Source organism: Stenella coeruleoalba (assembly GCF_951394435.1).
Source record: "Stenella coeruleoalba genome assembly, chromosome: 18".
NCBI classification, from domain to species: domain Eukaryota; kingdom Metazoa; phylum Chordata; class Mammalia; order Artiodactyla; family Delphinidae; genus Stenella; species Stenella coeruleoalba.
Window position 1 is genome coordinate 22482739 of NC_137164.1, and position 15323 is coordinate 22498061.

Consider the following 15323-nt stretch of genomic DNA (forward strand, 5'->3'; position numbering starts at 1 on the left):
AGTGCCAGAGAAGGGCGCAAGCCACAGCTATCAGCTCGGACACCAGAGACGGGCATGAAATGCTAATGCTGCTGCTGCTGCTGCCACCAAGAATCCTGTGTGCAAGCATGGGTCACTATCCACAGACCCCACCCCGGGGAGCCTGTGCAGCCCGCCACTGCCAGGGTCCCGTGATCCAGGGACAACTTCCCTGGGAGAACACACAGTGCGTCTCAGGCTGTTGCAACGTCATGCCGGCCTCTGCCACTGGAGGCTCACCCCGCATTCCGATTATAACTACCGTACCCCTCCCTCCCCACAGCATGAGTGAACCAGAGCACCCTAATCAGCCGCTGCTTTAACCCCATCCTGTCTGGGTGGGAACAGATGCCTGAGGGCAACCTACATGCAGAGGTTGGGCCAAAACCAAAGCTGAGCCCCAGGAGCTGTGCGAACAAAGAAGACAAAGGGAAATCTCTCCCAATAGCCTCAGGAGCAGCAGATTAAATCCCCACAATAAACTTGATGTAACCTTCATCTGTGAAATACACGAATAGACAACGAATCGTCCCAAAATTGAGGTGGTGGACTGTGGGAGCAACTGTAGACTTGGGGTCGGCTGTCAATGACTGATTTGTTTCAGGTTTTTATATTTAATCTTAGTATAGTTTTAGCACCTGTTATCATTGGTGGATTTGTTTATTGGTTTGGTTTCTCTCTTTTTTTATTTTAATTTAATAAACTTTTCTTTCTGTTTTCTCCCTTTCCTTCTGAGCTGTGTGGCTGACAGGGTCCTGGTGCTCTGGCCTGGTGTCAGCCCTGAGGCTCTGAGGTGGGAGAGCCGAGATCAGGACATTGGACCACCAGAGACATCCCAGCCCCATGTAATATCAATCGGTACGAGCTCTCCCAGAGATCTCCATCTCAACACTAAGACCCAGATCCACCCAACAGCCAGCAAGATCCAGTGCTGGATGCCCCATGACAGTCAACTAGCAAGACAGGAACGAATCCCACCCATTAGCAGACAGGCTGCCTAAAATCATACTAAGTTCACAGACACACCACCGGACATGGCCCTGCGCACCAGAAAGACAAGATTCAGCCTCATCCACCAGAACAGAGACACCAGTCCCCTCCACCAGGAAGCCTACACAACCCACTGAACCAACCTCACCCACTTGGGGCAGGCACCAAAAACAACAGGAACTATGAACGTGCAGCCTGTGAAAAGGAGACCCCAAACACAGTAAGTTAAGCAAAATGAGAAGACAGAGAAACACACAGCAGATGAAGGAGCAAGGTAAAAACCCACCAGACCAAATAAATGAACAGGATATAGGCAGTCTACCTGAAAAAGAATTCAGGATAATGATAGTTAAGGTGACCCAAAATCTTGGAAATAGAATGGAGAATATATAAGAAACGTGTTAACAAGGACCTAGAAGAACTAAAGAACAAACAAACAATGATGAACAACACAATAAATGAAATCAAAAATTATCTGGAAGGAATCAATAGAAGAATAACTGAGGCAGAAGAATGGATAAGTGACCCTGAAGATAAAATAGTGGAAATATCTACTGCAGAGCAGAATATGAAAAAAGAATGAAAAGAATTAAAGACACTCTCAGAGACCTCTGGAACAACTTTAAATGCACCAACATTCGAATTATAGGGGTCCCAGAAGAAGAGGAGAAAAAGAAGGGGACTGAGAAAATATTTGAAGAGATTATAGTTGAAAACTTCCCAAACATGGGAAAGAAAATAGGCAATCAAGTCCAAGAAGTGCATGGAGTCCCGTATAGGATAAATCCAAGGAGAAACACACCAAGACACATATTAATCAAACTTTCAAATATTAAATACAAAGGAAAAAATATTAAAAGCAGCAAGGGAAAAGCGACAAATAACATACAAGGTAATCCCCATAAGGTTAACAGCTGATCTTTTGGCAGAAACCCTGCAAGCCAGAGGGGAGTGGCTGGACATATTTAAAGTGATGAAAGGGAAAAAACTACAACCAAGATTCCTCTACCCAGCAAGGATCTCATTCAGATTTGATGGAGAAATTAAAACCTTTACAGACAAGCAAAAGTTAAGAGAATTCAGCACCATCAAAGCAGCTATACAACAAATACTAAAGGAACTTCTCTAGGCAGGAAACACAAGAGAAGGAAAAGACCTACAAAAACAAACCCAAAACAATTAAGAAAATGGTAATAGGAACATACATATCGATAATTATCTTAAATGTAAATGGATTAAATGCTCCAGCCAAAAGACATAGACTGGCTGAATGGATACAAAAACAAGACCCGTATATATGCTGTCTACAAGAGACCCACTTCAGACCTAGGGATACATACAGACTGAAGGTGAAGGGATGGAAAAAGATATTCCATGCAAATGGAAGTCAAAAGAAAGCTGGAGTAGCAATTCTCATATCAGACAAAATGGACTTTAAAATAAAGACTATTAAAAGAGACAAAGAAGGACACTACGTAATGATAAAGGGATCAATCCAAGACGAAGATATAACAATTGTAAATATTTATGCACCCAACATAGAAGCACCTCAATACATAAGGCAAATGCTAACAGCCATAAAAGGGGAAATCGACAGTAACATAACAATAGTAGGGGACTGTAACACCCCACTTTCACCAATGGATAGATCATCCAAAATGAAAATAAATAAAGAAACACAAGCTTTAAATGACACATTAAAGAAGATGGACTTAATTGATACTTATAGGACATTCTATCCAAAAACAACAGAATGATATTTCTTCTCAAAGTGCTCATGGAACATTCTCCAGGACAGCTCATATCTTGGGCCACAAAACAAGGCATGGTAAATTTAAGAAAATTGAAATCATATCAAGTATATTTTCTGACCACAACGCTATGAGACTAGATATCAATTACAGGAAAAGAACTGTAAAAAATACAAACACATGGAGGCTAAACAATACCCTACTAAATAGCCAAGAGATCACTGAAGAAATGAAAGAGGAATTCAAAAAATACCCAGAAACTAATAACAATAAAAACACAACGACCCAAAGCCTACAGGACTCAGCAAAAGCAGTTCTAAGAGGGAAGTTATAGCAATACAAATCCTACCTCAAAAAACAAGAAACATCTCAAATAAAGAGCCTAACCAAGAGCAATTAGAGAAAGAAAAACAAAAAAACCCCAAAGTCAGCAGAAGGAAAGAAATCATAAAGATCAGATCAGATATAAATGAAAAAGAAATGAAGGAAACAATAGCAAAGATCAATAAAACTAAAAGCTGGTTCTCAAAGAAGATAAACAAAATTGAGAAGCCATTAGCCAGACTCATCAAGAAAAAAAGGGAGAAGACTCAAATCAACAGAATTAGAAATGAAAAAGGAGAAGTAACCTCTGACACTGCAGAAATACAAAGGATCATGAGAGATTATTACAAGCAACTCTATGCCAATAAAATGGACAAGCTGAAAGAAATGGACAAATTCTTAGAAAAGCACAACTTCCGAGACTGAACCAGGAAGAAATGGAAAATATAAACAGACCAATCACAAGTAACGAAATTGAAACTGTGATTAAAAAATCTTCCAACAAAGAAAAGTCCAGGACTAGATGGCTTCACAGGCAAATTCTATCAAACATTTAGAGAAGAGCTAACACCTATCCTTCTCAAACTCTTTCAAAATATAGCAGAGGGAGGAATACTCCAAAACTCATTCTACAAAGCCACCATCACCCTGATACCAAAACCAGACAAAGATGTCACAAAAAAAGAAAACTCCAGGCCAATATCACTGATAAGCATAGATGCAAAACTCCTCAACAAAATACTAGCAAACAGAATCCAACAGCACATTAAAAGGATCATACACCATGATCACGTGGGGTTTATCCCAGGAATGCAAGGATTCTTCAATATATGAAGATCAATCGATGTGATACACCACAAATTGATGTATAACAAATTGATGGATAAAAACCATATGATCATCTCAATAGATGCAGAAAAAACTTGCGACAAAGTTCAACACCTATTTATGATAAAAACTCTCCAGAAAGTGGGCATAGAGGGAACTTACCTCAACATAATAAAGGCCATATATGACAAACCTACAGCCAACAACATTCTCAATGGTGAAAAACTGAAACCATTTTGTCTAAGATCAGGAACAAGACAAGGTTGCCCACTCTCACCACTATTATTCAACATAGTTTTGGAAGTTTTAGCCATAGCAATCAGAGAAGAAAAAGAAATAAAAGGAATACAAATTGGAAAAGAAGAAGTGAAACTGTCACTGTCTGCAGATGACATGATACTATACATAGAGAATCCTAAAGATATTACCAGAAAACTACTAGAATGAATTTGGTAAAGTAGCGGGATACAAAATTAATACACAGAAATCTCTTGCATTCCTATACATTAATGATGAATAATCTGAAAGAGAAATTAAGGAAACACTCCCATTTACCACTGCAACAAAAAGAATAAAATACCTAGGAATAAACCTACCTAAGGAGACAAAAGACCTGTATGCAGAAAACTATAAGACACTGATGAAAGAAATTAAAGATAATACAAACAGATGGAGAAATATACTATGTTCTTGGATTGGAAGAATCAACATTGTGAAAATGACTCTACTACCCAAAACATTCTACAGATTCAATACAATCCCTATCAAACTACCAATGGCATTTTTCACAGAACTAGAACAAAATATTTCACAATTTGTGTGGAAACACAAAAGACCCCGAATAGCCAAAGTAACCTTGAGTAAGAAAAATGGAGCTGGAGGAATCAGGCTCTCTGACTTCAGACTATACTACAAAGCTACAGTAATCAAGACAGTATGGTACTGGCACAAAAACAGAAATATAGATGAATGGAACAGGATAGAAAGCACAGAGATAAACCCACGCACATATGGTCACCTTATTTTTGATAAAGGAGGCAAGAATATACAATGGAGAAAAGCCAGCCTCTTCAATAAGTGGTGCTGTGAAAACTGGACAGCTACATGTAAAAGAATGAAATTATAATAGTCCCTAACACCATACACAAAAATAAACTCAAAATGGATTAAAGACCTAAATATAAGGCCAGACACTATAAATCTCTTAGAGGAAAACATAGGCAGAACACTCTATGACATAAATCACAGCAAGATCCTTTTTGACCCACCTCCTGGAGAAATGGAAATAAAAAGAAAAATAAACAAATGGGACCTAATGAAACTTAAAAGCTTTTGCACAGCAAAGGAAACCATAAACAAGACGAGAAGACAACCCTCAGAATGGGAGAAAATATTCATAAATGAAGCAACTGAAAAAGAATTAATCTCCAAAATATAGAAGCAGCTCATGCAGTTCAATATTAAAAAAACAAACAATCCAATCCAAAACTGGGAAGAAGACCTAAATAGACATTTCTCCAAAGAAGATATACAGATTGCCAAGAAACACATGAAAGGACGCTCAACATCAGTAATCATTAGAGAAATGCAAATCAAAACTACAATGAGTTACCACCTCTCCCTGATGGTCAGAATGGCCATCATCAAAAAATCTACAATCAGTGCTGGAGAGGGTGTGGAGAAAAGGGAACTGTTGGTGGGAATGTAAATTTATACAGCCACTACGGAGAACATTATGGAGGTTCCTTTAAAAACTAAAAATAGAACTACCATATGACCCAGCAATCTCACTACTGGGCATATACCCTGAGAAAACCATAATTCAAAAAGAGACATGTACCACAGTGTTCATTGCAGCACTATTTACAATAGCCAGGACATGGAAGCAACCTAAGTGTCCATCGACAGATGAATGGATAAAGAAGATGTGGCACGTTTATACAATGGATTACTACTCAGCCATACAAAGAAATGAAACTGAACTATTTGTAGTGAGGTGGATGGACCTAGAGTCTGTCATACAGAGTGAAGCAAGTCAGAAAGGGAAAAACAAATACCATATGCTAACGCATATATATGGAATCTAAGAAAAAAAAAAGAAAAAAAGGTCATGAAGAACCTAGGGGCAAGATGGGAATAAAGACACAGACCTACTAGAGAATGGACTTGAGGATATGGGGAGGGGGAAGGGTAAGCTGTGACAACGTGAGAAAGTGGCATGGACATATATACACTACCAAACGTAAAATAGGTAGCTAGTGGGGAGTAGCCGCATAGCACAGGGAGATCAGGTTGGTGCTTTGTGACCACCCAGAGGGGTGGCATAGGGAGGTTTGGAGGGAGGCGCAAGAGGGAGGGGATATGGGAACATATGTGTACATGCAGCTGATTCACTTTGTCATACAGCACAAACTAACACAACATTGTAAAGCAATTATACTCCAATAAAGATGTTTAAAAATATATATTACAAAGCTACAATCATTAAAATAATATGATACTAGAAGAGAAAGACCATCTGAATAATGAGTAGAAAAAAGTACAAAAAGGGAAAGGTACAGAATAGGTGTTGGTCCAAAGGAAAGAAAAGTCCAACCACTATAAAATAATCAAATTATATCTAAAGATGTCCAAGTAAACTAGAAGCCTTCACCACAAGAACAATAAGTCTCCTTCACGGGAAAGAAAAGCACTAGCACACCAATTCAATTCCCCAAAATAAAGGGAAGAAAGATATTTTTAAAAAACAGGTCACAATAATGTTCAGCTGAGTCATACTTATAATAAAGGATGTAATAATTGAGAGAAATCTAATAGTCTGCCTTTAAACAAAAAGGGTAAACAAGTAATTCAATCTCTATGGAAGAGAAAAATGGCAGAATTTTTAAAGAAGAAAGGATCTCATTTCCAAAAGATGTTAGTACAAGTTACATAGGTTTTCTGTAGGACTTAATGTTTTTTACAACCATAATCCTGCAAGCCATGGGAATAGTAAAGAATTTAATCATTTAACTAGGCAATTGACTATTGAAGCAGTTTGGTTTTACCAAAAGAAAGAAAAAAATAGACATAATCTTGGAAACTTTTGCCAGTTCAACATTTTTTATAATGAGCCAAACAAATTACCTTCTAGCTAGAAGAAAACTGTGTGAAATTCAGATGGAGAAAAATCAAGTTGGTGTCAAGGAAATGCTTGAATTGATCAATTCCAGCCCTTACAAGCAGGCTGAGGAAAATTTCAAACATAGTCATGAGGTAATGTCCATTATTGGCAGAGAAATAGGCTGTGTGTTCCCATCTCAAATTGTTCTAACTCTTCAATTTACCCTTTTCCAAATAATTTATTCCATAAGGCGAGAATGTTTACCTTCTGATCCAAAGGAAGAGGGCCAATACATTTTTCCATCCACTTGTCTTTTTAAAAATAAGACAAAAAAGAAAAATAATAAAAAGAAAATGTATCAATTCCTAATAGACCCTAATAGCTAGATAGTAATAATGGATAGATCCTAATAGACCTAATTCCTTCTACTAGGGGCCTGCTCACATAGGTTCATAGACAAAACATTCTAAAACCTCACCCTTCTGTTGTGTAAACAAATATCCCCTCCAGAGACAGAAATAACTGATATCCTGTTTCTATATCAAACACACATGTGGGAATAGCTCCTAAAACTCTCTAAGGATATTTGCCCACTGTAAATAAAACATTTTCTGAGTATCTAGACCTGCAGTTGAGGGACTTTTTTTTCTTGTCATTATTTTCCAGATTCCACCAGAGGTCTATTGAAAGTGTTTTCTAGCAGATTCAGCAGTGAAGGCTACCTGAAGAATAGGCCCAACTCAGCTCCAATGCTCCACCATCAAGGTGGGAAAGCAACATCTGCAGCTTTGCTGCAGGGTCTCTGTTGGTGTAAGAAACTCTCAATACTGAGACAGACTTTCAATACTAAGCTTCCATGGAAGGTCTTCCTCTAGTGCTGACAAACTTGGGAATCGTGAAAGGAGGGAACACTGAAGTAACAAAACATTGGCGTTCAGTATTATGCTAACTGGAACTGAAGTAAACCCAAATACCAGACCTCAAGTAGCCAATATGAAACTCACTACAAGAAATGAACAAAACGCAAACATCCTCCAGTGTAAAATGATGGCACAGAAACATTGTTCTGATTCACCAAGCTTTCTAATCCTTTCTAGTCTTTATAATTATCCCAGTTCTTGCCTGAGCATTAAATGTACTCATTAAATTTCTCTCTGTTAGGCTACAGAAAATTAAGCCTTAGTGGGTGGGTTTGTTTTTGTGCCCTTCACATTCCCCAAAAGTTTTGTTTCAAAATCTAAAACTCTATTAATCCACACTAGCAGCCACTAGAATCCTGTCCTATCTTGGACTCTTCGAATGACTTATTACTGTACTCAAGTGAAGCGCATATTTTTTATTTCCTGTTCTAGTTTAGTTTCTCTTTCTTAACATGGGAACCATTAGTAGGGTACGTATAATTTTTCTTAACAGAGTTATGGTAAATGTTCTGCAAAAATTAGCTCACAGATATCTTTTCTGAACAAATATGAAGAGCCATTTCATATTGGAACTGTTATGACACACTTAATAAACGCTGATATAGAAGATTATAGTAATAGCTTCATAGTGGCTAACAGAGCTGAAAGTTGTAATTATACATACACTCCAGCCCTCAGGATACCATATTACTGTCCACAATCCTTTTAACTTCTCAGGAATGCACGACCTGATGATCCATTCGGTTTTGCCTTTATCATCAAAATAGTTTATATCAACAAAAATTCAATCCACTAAAAGGCTATGGACTGTGACTCAGATATTTTAAAAACTGACCAAAGTATCATCCAGTGGACATCTCAGATTCCTACTAGCCCAGGATACGTATGCAAATCTAACTCACTATTTAATATTATAAATGTTATTTTGATGGGCAATCTAAGTCAATGGGTAAAAAGAGTAGAATTATAAAGCAGGACAAAGCATATGTAATCCATTTTACATCCATTATCGTGGGGCCCAATTCACCAAGATGCTAGCTTTTTGCTACTTAAGGTTACAAGGATTCCAGCCTCCAGTGAGGTATTGGACTGGATCACCTCTGCATTCACTTTCTGAGAAAGGTTGTATAGAATGACAGGAAGGGTTTAGGTTTTAACTCCCTATCCCCATGTTGGATTTCAGTTTTGTCTGTGGTATAATACTGAACAAATCATTTAATCCTGAGTCTTGGTTTCTAATGTATGAAGTGGGAACAATAAAGCAAGCTTGCAGAATTGTAAATGCTTTTGTTGCATTCGTTCCATGACATTTTGATTTGTTCACAGTTCTGTCCTGGAGCTTCCTGAGGGCAGGGACTGTGTCTTATCCATCTCTAAATCTTAAATGCCCAACAAATACCCAGCAAATGAAAGACACTCAATAAATGAACTATGACCTCTCAGAAACATTTGTCACAATAATAATGACTTCCCATTCAGCAGCAATGCCTCTTTTTTTTTATTATTTTTAATTTTTTGAGAAACCTCCACACTGTTTTCCATAGTGCCTGCACCAATTTACAATCTCACCAACAATACACAGGGGTTCCCTTTTTTCCACATCCTCGCCAACACCTGTTATTTCTTGTCTTTTTGATAATAGCCATTTTGACAGTGTGAGGTGATAGCTCATTGAGGTTTTGATTCGTATTTCCCTGATGCTTAGTGATGTTGATTAGTGATGCCATTTCCTATTCCCTTTCCCTGCTTCTTGTTTTTTCACAGCACTTACTCTTTAGCAGTGACTTTATATTATAGATCTATTAATTTATTTGTTTATTGTATCCCTCTTGACTAGAATGCCCTTCATGAGGGCAGAAATTTGATCTTGTTACCTGCTGCATCTCCAGCACCCAGGAAAAAGTCTGGTATGGTATATATTAGGTACTCAATAAATATTTGTTGAGTGAATAATTAATGTCCAAATTCACTCTTTTGAATTGTTCAATATCCATTTATTTTATGTAACAGTACCAGGCAAGCAACAGCTTTAGATCTCAGGGTGGGATTACACATGCCGCCTGCATTACTTACCACCCAGCATGCCGGGATGGAGGAGGTTGAGCCAAGGGGCACCACAAAAGGGGGGCTGGGGAGTGGCGGCAATTCTAAATTGCATCCAAACCAGAGAATGGCAAACCCAGTGCAGCCCACTGCAGTTGTTGGTATTAGAGTAGGGAAACAACGGGAATGGGAGAGCCTTAGCATAAGGGCACAGCTTCCTACTATCAGGAGAAGAGTAGAGACCACAGGACTCTAAATAGCGAACAAGGTTATCTGGGGAAATTGTCAGATGTACTGGAGCAGAAGAAAGTTTGCAAAGCTCACGAGAGATCTATCACCTTAATGGTTGATTCCTTGATATCAGTGCAGGATCATGGCTGCCTACTGGTTTGACTGATGCTCAATCCAGTATAAGGCATGGGGATGGGCTGGGACAGGTATTGTGGGGATTGTGCAAAGACAAATAAAATCTCTATCTTCAAAGTGGCTGGAGACTTATGGGAGATGATAAGACACAGCTAATAGAAGTAAGAGCATTACATAATATGTATGTGCTCAGTGGAGCCGTGGAGTCATAGCAAGTTATGTCTGTAAAGGAGGCTATTTCTGGATTGTGTTTAAATATAGAACTAGTCTCTTGGGTAAAAGAAGAACAATTTACCAGTTGCAAATCAGTTCATCTGCAAAAATGTAGGCTTTAAATAGAATTCATTTCTCTGTGTCCCTCTATTTCTAAATTGCTATCATTCTTAATTCATATACATGTAACCCTGTATACATACACATATATACGTAGATAATAAAACCTCATTAATTGGACTTTGCTAATTTGGGATTTATAATCAACCATCAGAGTGAGGCTAGTTTAATTTTAATTTTGCTCTATCAGTAATATTAGTAGCTTGTCCAACAAACAGTATAAACAAATTATAAAAGGAATGTTCACCAACTTTAAAGAGCAAACTGTTTTCAAATACAAAATTTCAAACACAAATAGCTGAAGTGGAGTCAGACACTTGGACTAATGTTTTGATACACTTCTTACAGATCCCTGAGCTAAGGCCCCCTGGAGAGAAGGAGGTTGACACACAAGGTCCCTGACCCTCACCTCACCTCACAGCATCAGGAGTCAGAGCTTGACTTGACTTAAAGAAGAAGCCAAAGGAATTATCTCAGAAGAAATGTGACCTCGCCACTTATCCCTGGAGCCTCTACTGTACTTCTTGCTCTGGTGGTAAAAAGTCCTTGTGAAAAATGTGTAATAGAAAAGATGTATTCTTTTTTTAATAGGTTATTACATAAAATTCATTCATTTATAAAGATTTATCAGATGGCTACTATGCAGGAGGCACGATTATATATCCACCTTACATTATGGATTTTTCAGTACCATGCGTTTATCTATCCACAGTTCTTGAAAATATGCTAGAAGAATATCTCAATATCTCAAAAGACTGCATGTATACCTCACAGGAAAATGGGAATCTTACCCAAAATAGAAAGTAAGGTGACTAGGGAATCCTAAAACTTAGCAAAAGCTTTTAGGACTAAGGTCAGAAAAGCTGGGACGAAGTGAGAGAGTGGCATGGACATATATACACTGCCAAATGTAAAATAGCTAGTGGGAAGCAGCCTCATAGCACAGGGAGATCAGCTCGGTGCTTTGTGACCACCTAGAGGGGTGGGATGGCAAAGGTGGGAGGGAGACACAAGAGGGAGGAGATATGGGGATATATGTATATGTATAGTTGATTCACTTTGTTATAAAGCAGAAACTAACACACCATTGTAAAGCAATTATACTCCAGTAAAGATGTTAAAAAATAATAAATAAAAATAAAAAATTTTTTAAAAAGAAAAGCTAAAATTCAGAATGAGATGGAAATGGGAAAAAGTCAGGGAGGGAATGAAAAAAAAAACCTTGGAAACCACACAACTAGAAATTTTCATTATACCTTAGAAAAATGATCACAAAGTGAAGAGGAGCTGGATATAGGAAGGCAGAAATATGAGTCACACCACCTAGCAGCCTCTCTCTGTGGCTGAGTCGAAAGACTAATCAAGATAGGCCATGGTCCTCCATCTCCCTTGGACACGTTGAGGTTATTTCCAATTTGATTCCTTTCCTAAGGCTGCTCTGCTCACTCAATGTCTGACTTTCAGATACTGTTCATTCTTCAGAGCTTTGCTGCAGTTCCAGCCTCTTCTCAGCACAGCCCTCTCTGTCCAAAATGACAGCCACTTTCTGCATGCACCACGAGCCCTTACACCAACACAGTTTACCACTAAGCGGCTCTTCACTGGGTGTTGAGTGCTTCGTCTGGATTAGTCTGCAGATTCCTAACTAGCAGGACTCATACCTTAAACCTTTTAATAATTTATGAACTTCCTTATGAGAAAAGTCTTACAAGAGATAAAAAATTAAATCATCTTAAATTTATATATTTAATGACTTGTGTTTATTAAAAAGAATAATACTGTAGGAAGTGAACCTGTCTTGGAAAGTTTGGAATATGTGTTCCACAAGACCCATTCACTTAACTCCTAAAGTATTTTTGACTGCATATTGATTAGATTGATGTGTGGTAGTAGGAAATGTTTCTTTACGGAGACTTTTCATTCTACCTGTGTGTTAATAATGTATGAAGTTGATTAGTGCAAATAATCAGATAATATGTCCCGAAGTAGACTCGAGACATTCATTACCACCACCACCTAAAAACTGCTCAGCCTCCCGTATCCTCTATCCTGCTTAATGACATCACCACTCACCCAGTGACCTAAATCAGGATACCAGTGGTTACCCAGCACTCTTCTTACTCTCATATTTGATTCCTCATCAAATTCTGTTGAATCTCTCCGATTCATCCCTGCGTCTCCTTCAGACAGCTTCTTCCTTGGTTCGGGCCTTAGTTTCTCCACCCAGGCTCTATGGTCATTTCCTAACTGGTTACCTTATATCTGGTCTCACCTCTCTCCAATCCATGCCACATACAGCTGCAGATGATCTTTCTAAAATGCAAATGTTTGTGTCATCCCCCTTTCTAAATATTAAAATGACTTTTAATGTCTAAAGCATAAAGTCCTAACTTTTTTGCGTGTCATTCAAAGGGCCTCATAATCTGATCCCTGCCTTTCTTTTTCATACCAACTTTAAGCATTTGCCTACATACATCATACCTTCTACCTATGCTAAAATTGTCAGACTTTGAAATACCATGCCATTCCATCTCACTATGTAAAACCATCTTTAACTCTGTATCCATTTACACTGTTTGAGTTAACTTCAGTCCTAACCCAGGGGCCAATTTCTTTCTTGACCATCTCTACAAGGCTGATACTTTTGTCACCACTGTGCCTGGTAAATGCTTTCAATGTATTTGTTCATACACCCATTTTACCAACTAGATATCCTCTACCCTCAGAAGAGTAGGGAGGAACACAGCAGTATGTGGAGAGAGTATGTAGTTTGGGACTTCATATATTACCAGTCACCATAATGACTACTCCAGTGTTTGCTGAACATGGGTGAGTCAGTGATGAAAGAGTTTAAAGGAAGAATTTCAGGGAAAGAGAACATCAGGAGCTCAGAAGCAGCAGTGAAATTGCAGGAGGCTGAGACCAGACCAGGGTGTTTTTACCCTGACACTTCTAAATTGGAGATATTTATGAAGGGGTTATAGGTAAATGAAGAAGCCAGTTTGAACAAGCAGTGACTCAATAAGTAAAACATGAAATGAAACAAAAATAACTCAAAGATTTCTGCCTGGGAGGCTGGAAGTTTGGCTGCACCTTCGCAGAACATGATAAACCTGGATTACACATTCAGACAAGTTCTCACTACCTGAATTTGAAAAAATGTCTAAGAGGAAAAACTGAATGGTTACCTACAAATTACTTACAAATATCCTTGCCAGTCTGAGGGTTTACGCCACCTGGTGGCAGTATACCCAATTTCAGATTCTATTTAAAGTGGTATAAACTCTCCAAATTTGTAGGTACCTGCAAATCCTAGCACAGTGTCAGGTATGAAGCAGTTACTCAGGCATTTTTTGTTGAACAAATGAATGAGCTAAATGTATAAATCAATTATTAAATGAGGCAAAGCTCTGTGGTGAAAAGAGCTCTGACCTGAAGGTCGAAGGTCAAGTGAGTAGGCATCCAGTTCCGTATTATTAACTGCGGGGTGACCTAAGAAAGTCACCAGACCTCTGGGTCTCAGTGTTGGTGTATGTAGAATCTCTAAGTAGGGCCAGAAGAGAAGCTACATATCAGTACTAAAAGTACAGAAAGATTCATTGGGGATGACTGAATTTTGTTTTGTATTGTTTTTAATTGAAATATTTAGTTGATTTACAATATTTTAGTTTCAAGGGTACACCGTAGTGATTCAAAATTTTTACAGATGATACTCCATTTAAAGTTATTATAAAATATTGACTATATTCCCTGTTGTACAATATATCCTGTAGCTTATTTATTTTACACATAGTAGTTTGTACCTCTTAATCCCCTACCCCTATCTTGCCCCTCCCCCCTTCCCTCTCCCCACCAGTAACCACTAGTTTGTTCTCTTTATCTGTGAGTCTGTCTCTTTTGTTACATTCATTCGTTCACTTTATTTTTTAGATTCCACATATGACTGATATCATATGATATTTGTCTTTGTCTTACTTCACTTAGTATGATAATCTAAATCCACCTATATTGCTGCTAATGACATTATTTCATTCTTTTTATGGCTGAGTAGTATTCCATCGTATATATGCACCACATCTCCTTTATCCATTCATGGATAAAGTATTCCATTGTATATATGCACCACATCTCCTTTATCCATTCATGGATAAAGTATTCCATTGTATATATGTACCACATCTCCTTTATCCATTCATGGATGGACATTTGGGTTGCTTCCATATCTTGGCTATTGTGAATAGTGCTGCTATGGACACTGGGGTGCATGTATGTTTTCAAATTAGTGTTTTTGTTTCCTTTGGATATAAATAAATTATTGAATAAATAATAAAGGGAGGAGAGTAGATAAATCTGTGCAGAAAATTTTCCAGTTATTTATGTAGATACTCTCCCTTCACAGAGGTGGAACATAATTCCCTACTAAGTATAGCTGTGTACACACCACCAAAGAGTATAAAGCATGGAAAGGAGGAATGAAAGAGTGACTTTATCATGGAGAAACCTGACAAACACTACCTCAGCAAGGTGATCAATGGTGCTAAGTCATGCTGATTAGTACTTACCCTTGACATGACTTCACCTCCGCAGTCTTCTTCCCCAATATCCATAATTCAAGTCTATTCAATAGAAACACATCAGAGAAATCCC

General features: G+C 38.1%; 1 protein-coding gene across 2 annotated transcripts in view; it reads right to left on the reverse strand.

Annotated features, from left to right (window-relative positions):
* The window catches only part of LACC1 (laccase domain containing 1), a 61217-nt gene that overhangs the window by 27358 nt on the left and 18536 nt on the right, over positions 1 to 15323 (reverse strand). For both annotated transcript variants that reach the window (XR_013824840.1, XR_013824841.1), the window contains one exon: positions 15239 to 15292. The gene's annotated coding sequence lies outside the window, so the exon portion shown is untranslated. The remainder of the gene's footprint in view (positions 1 to 15238; positions 15293 to 15323) is intronic.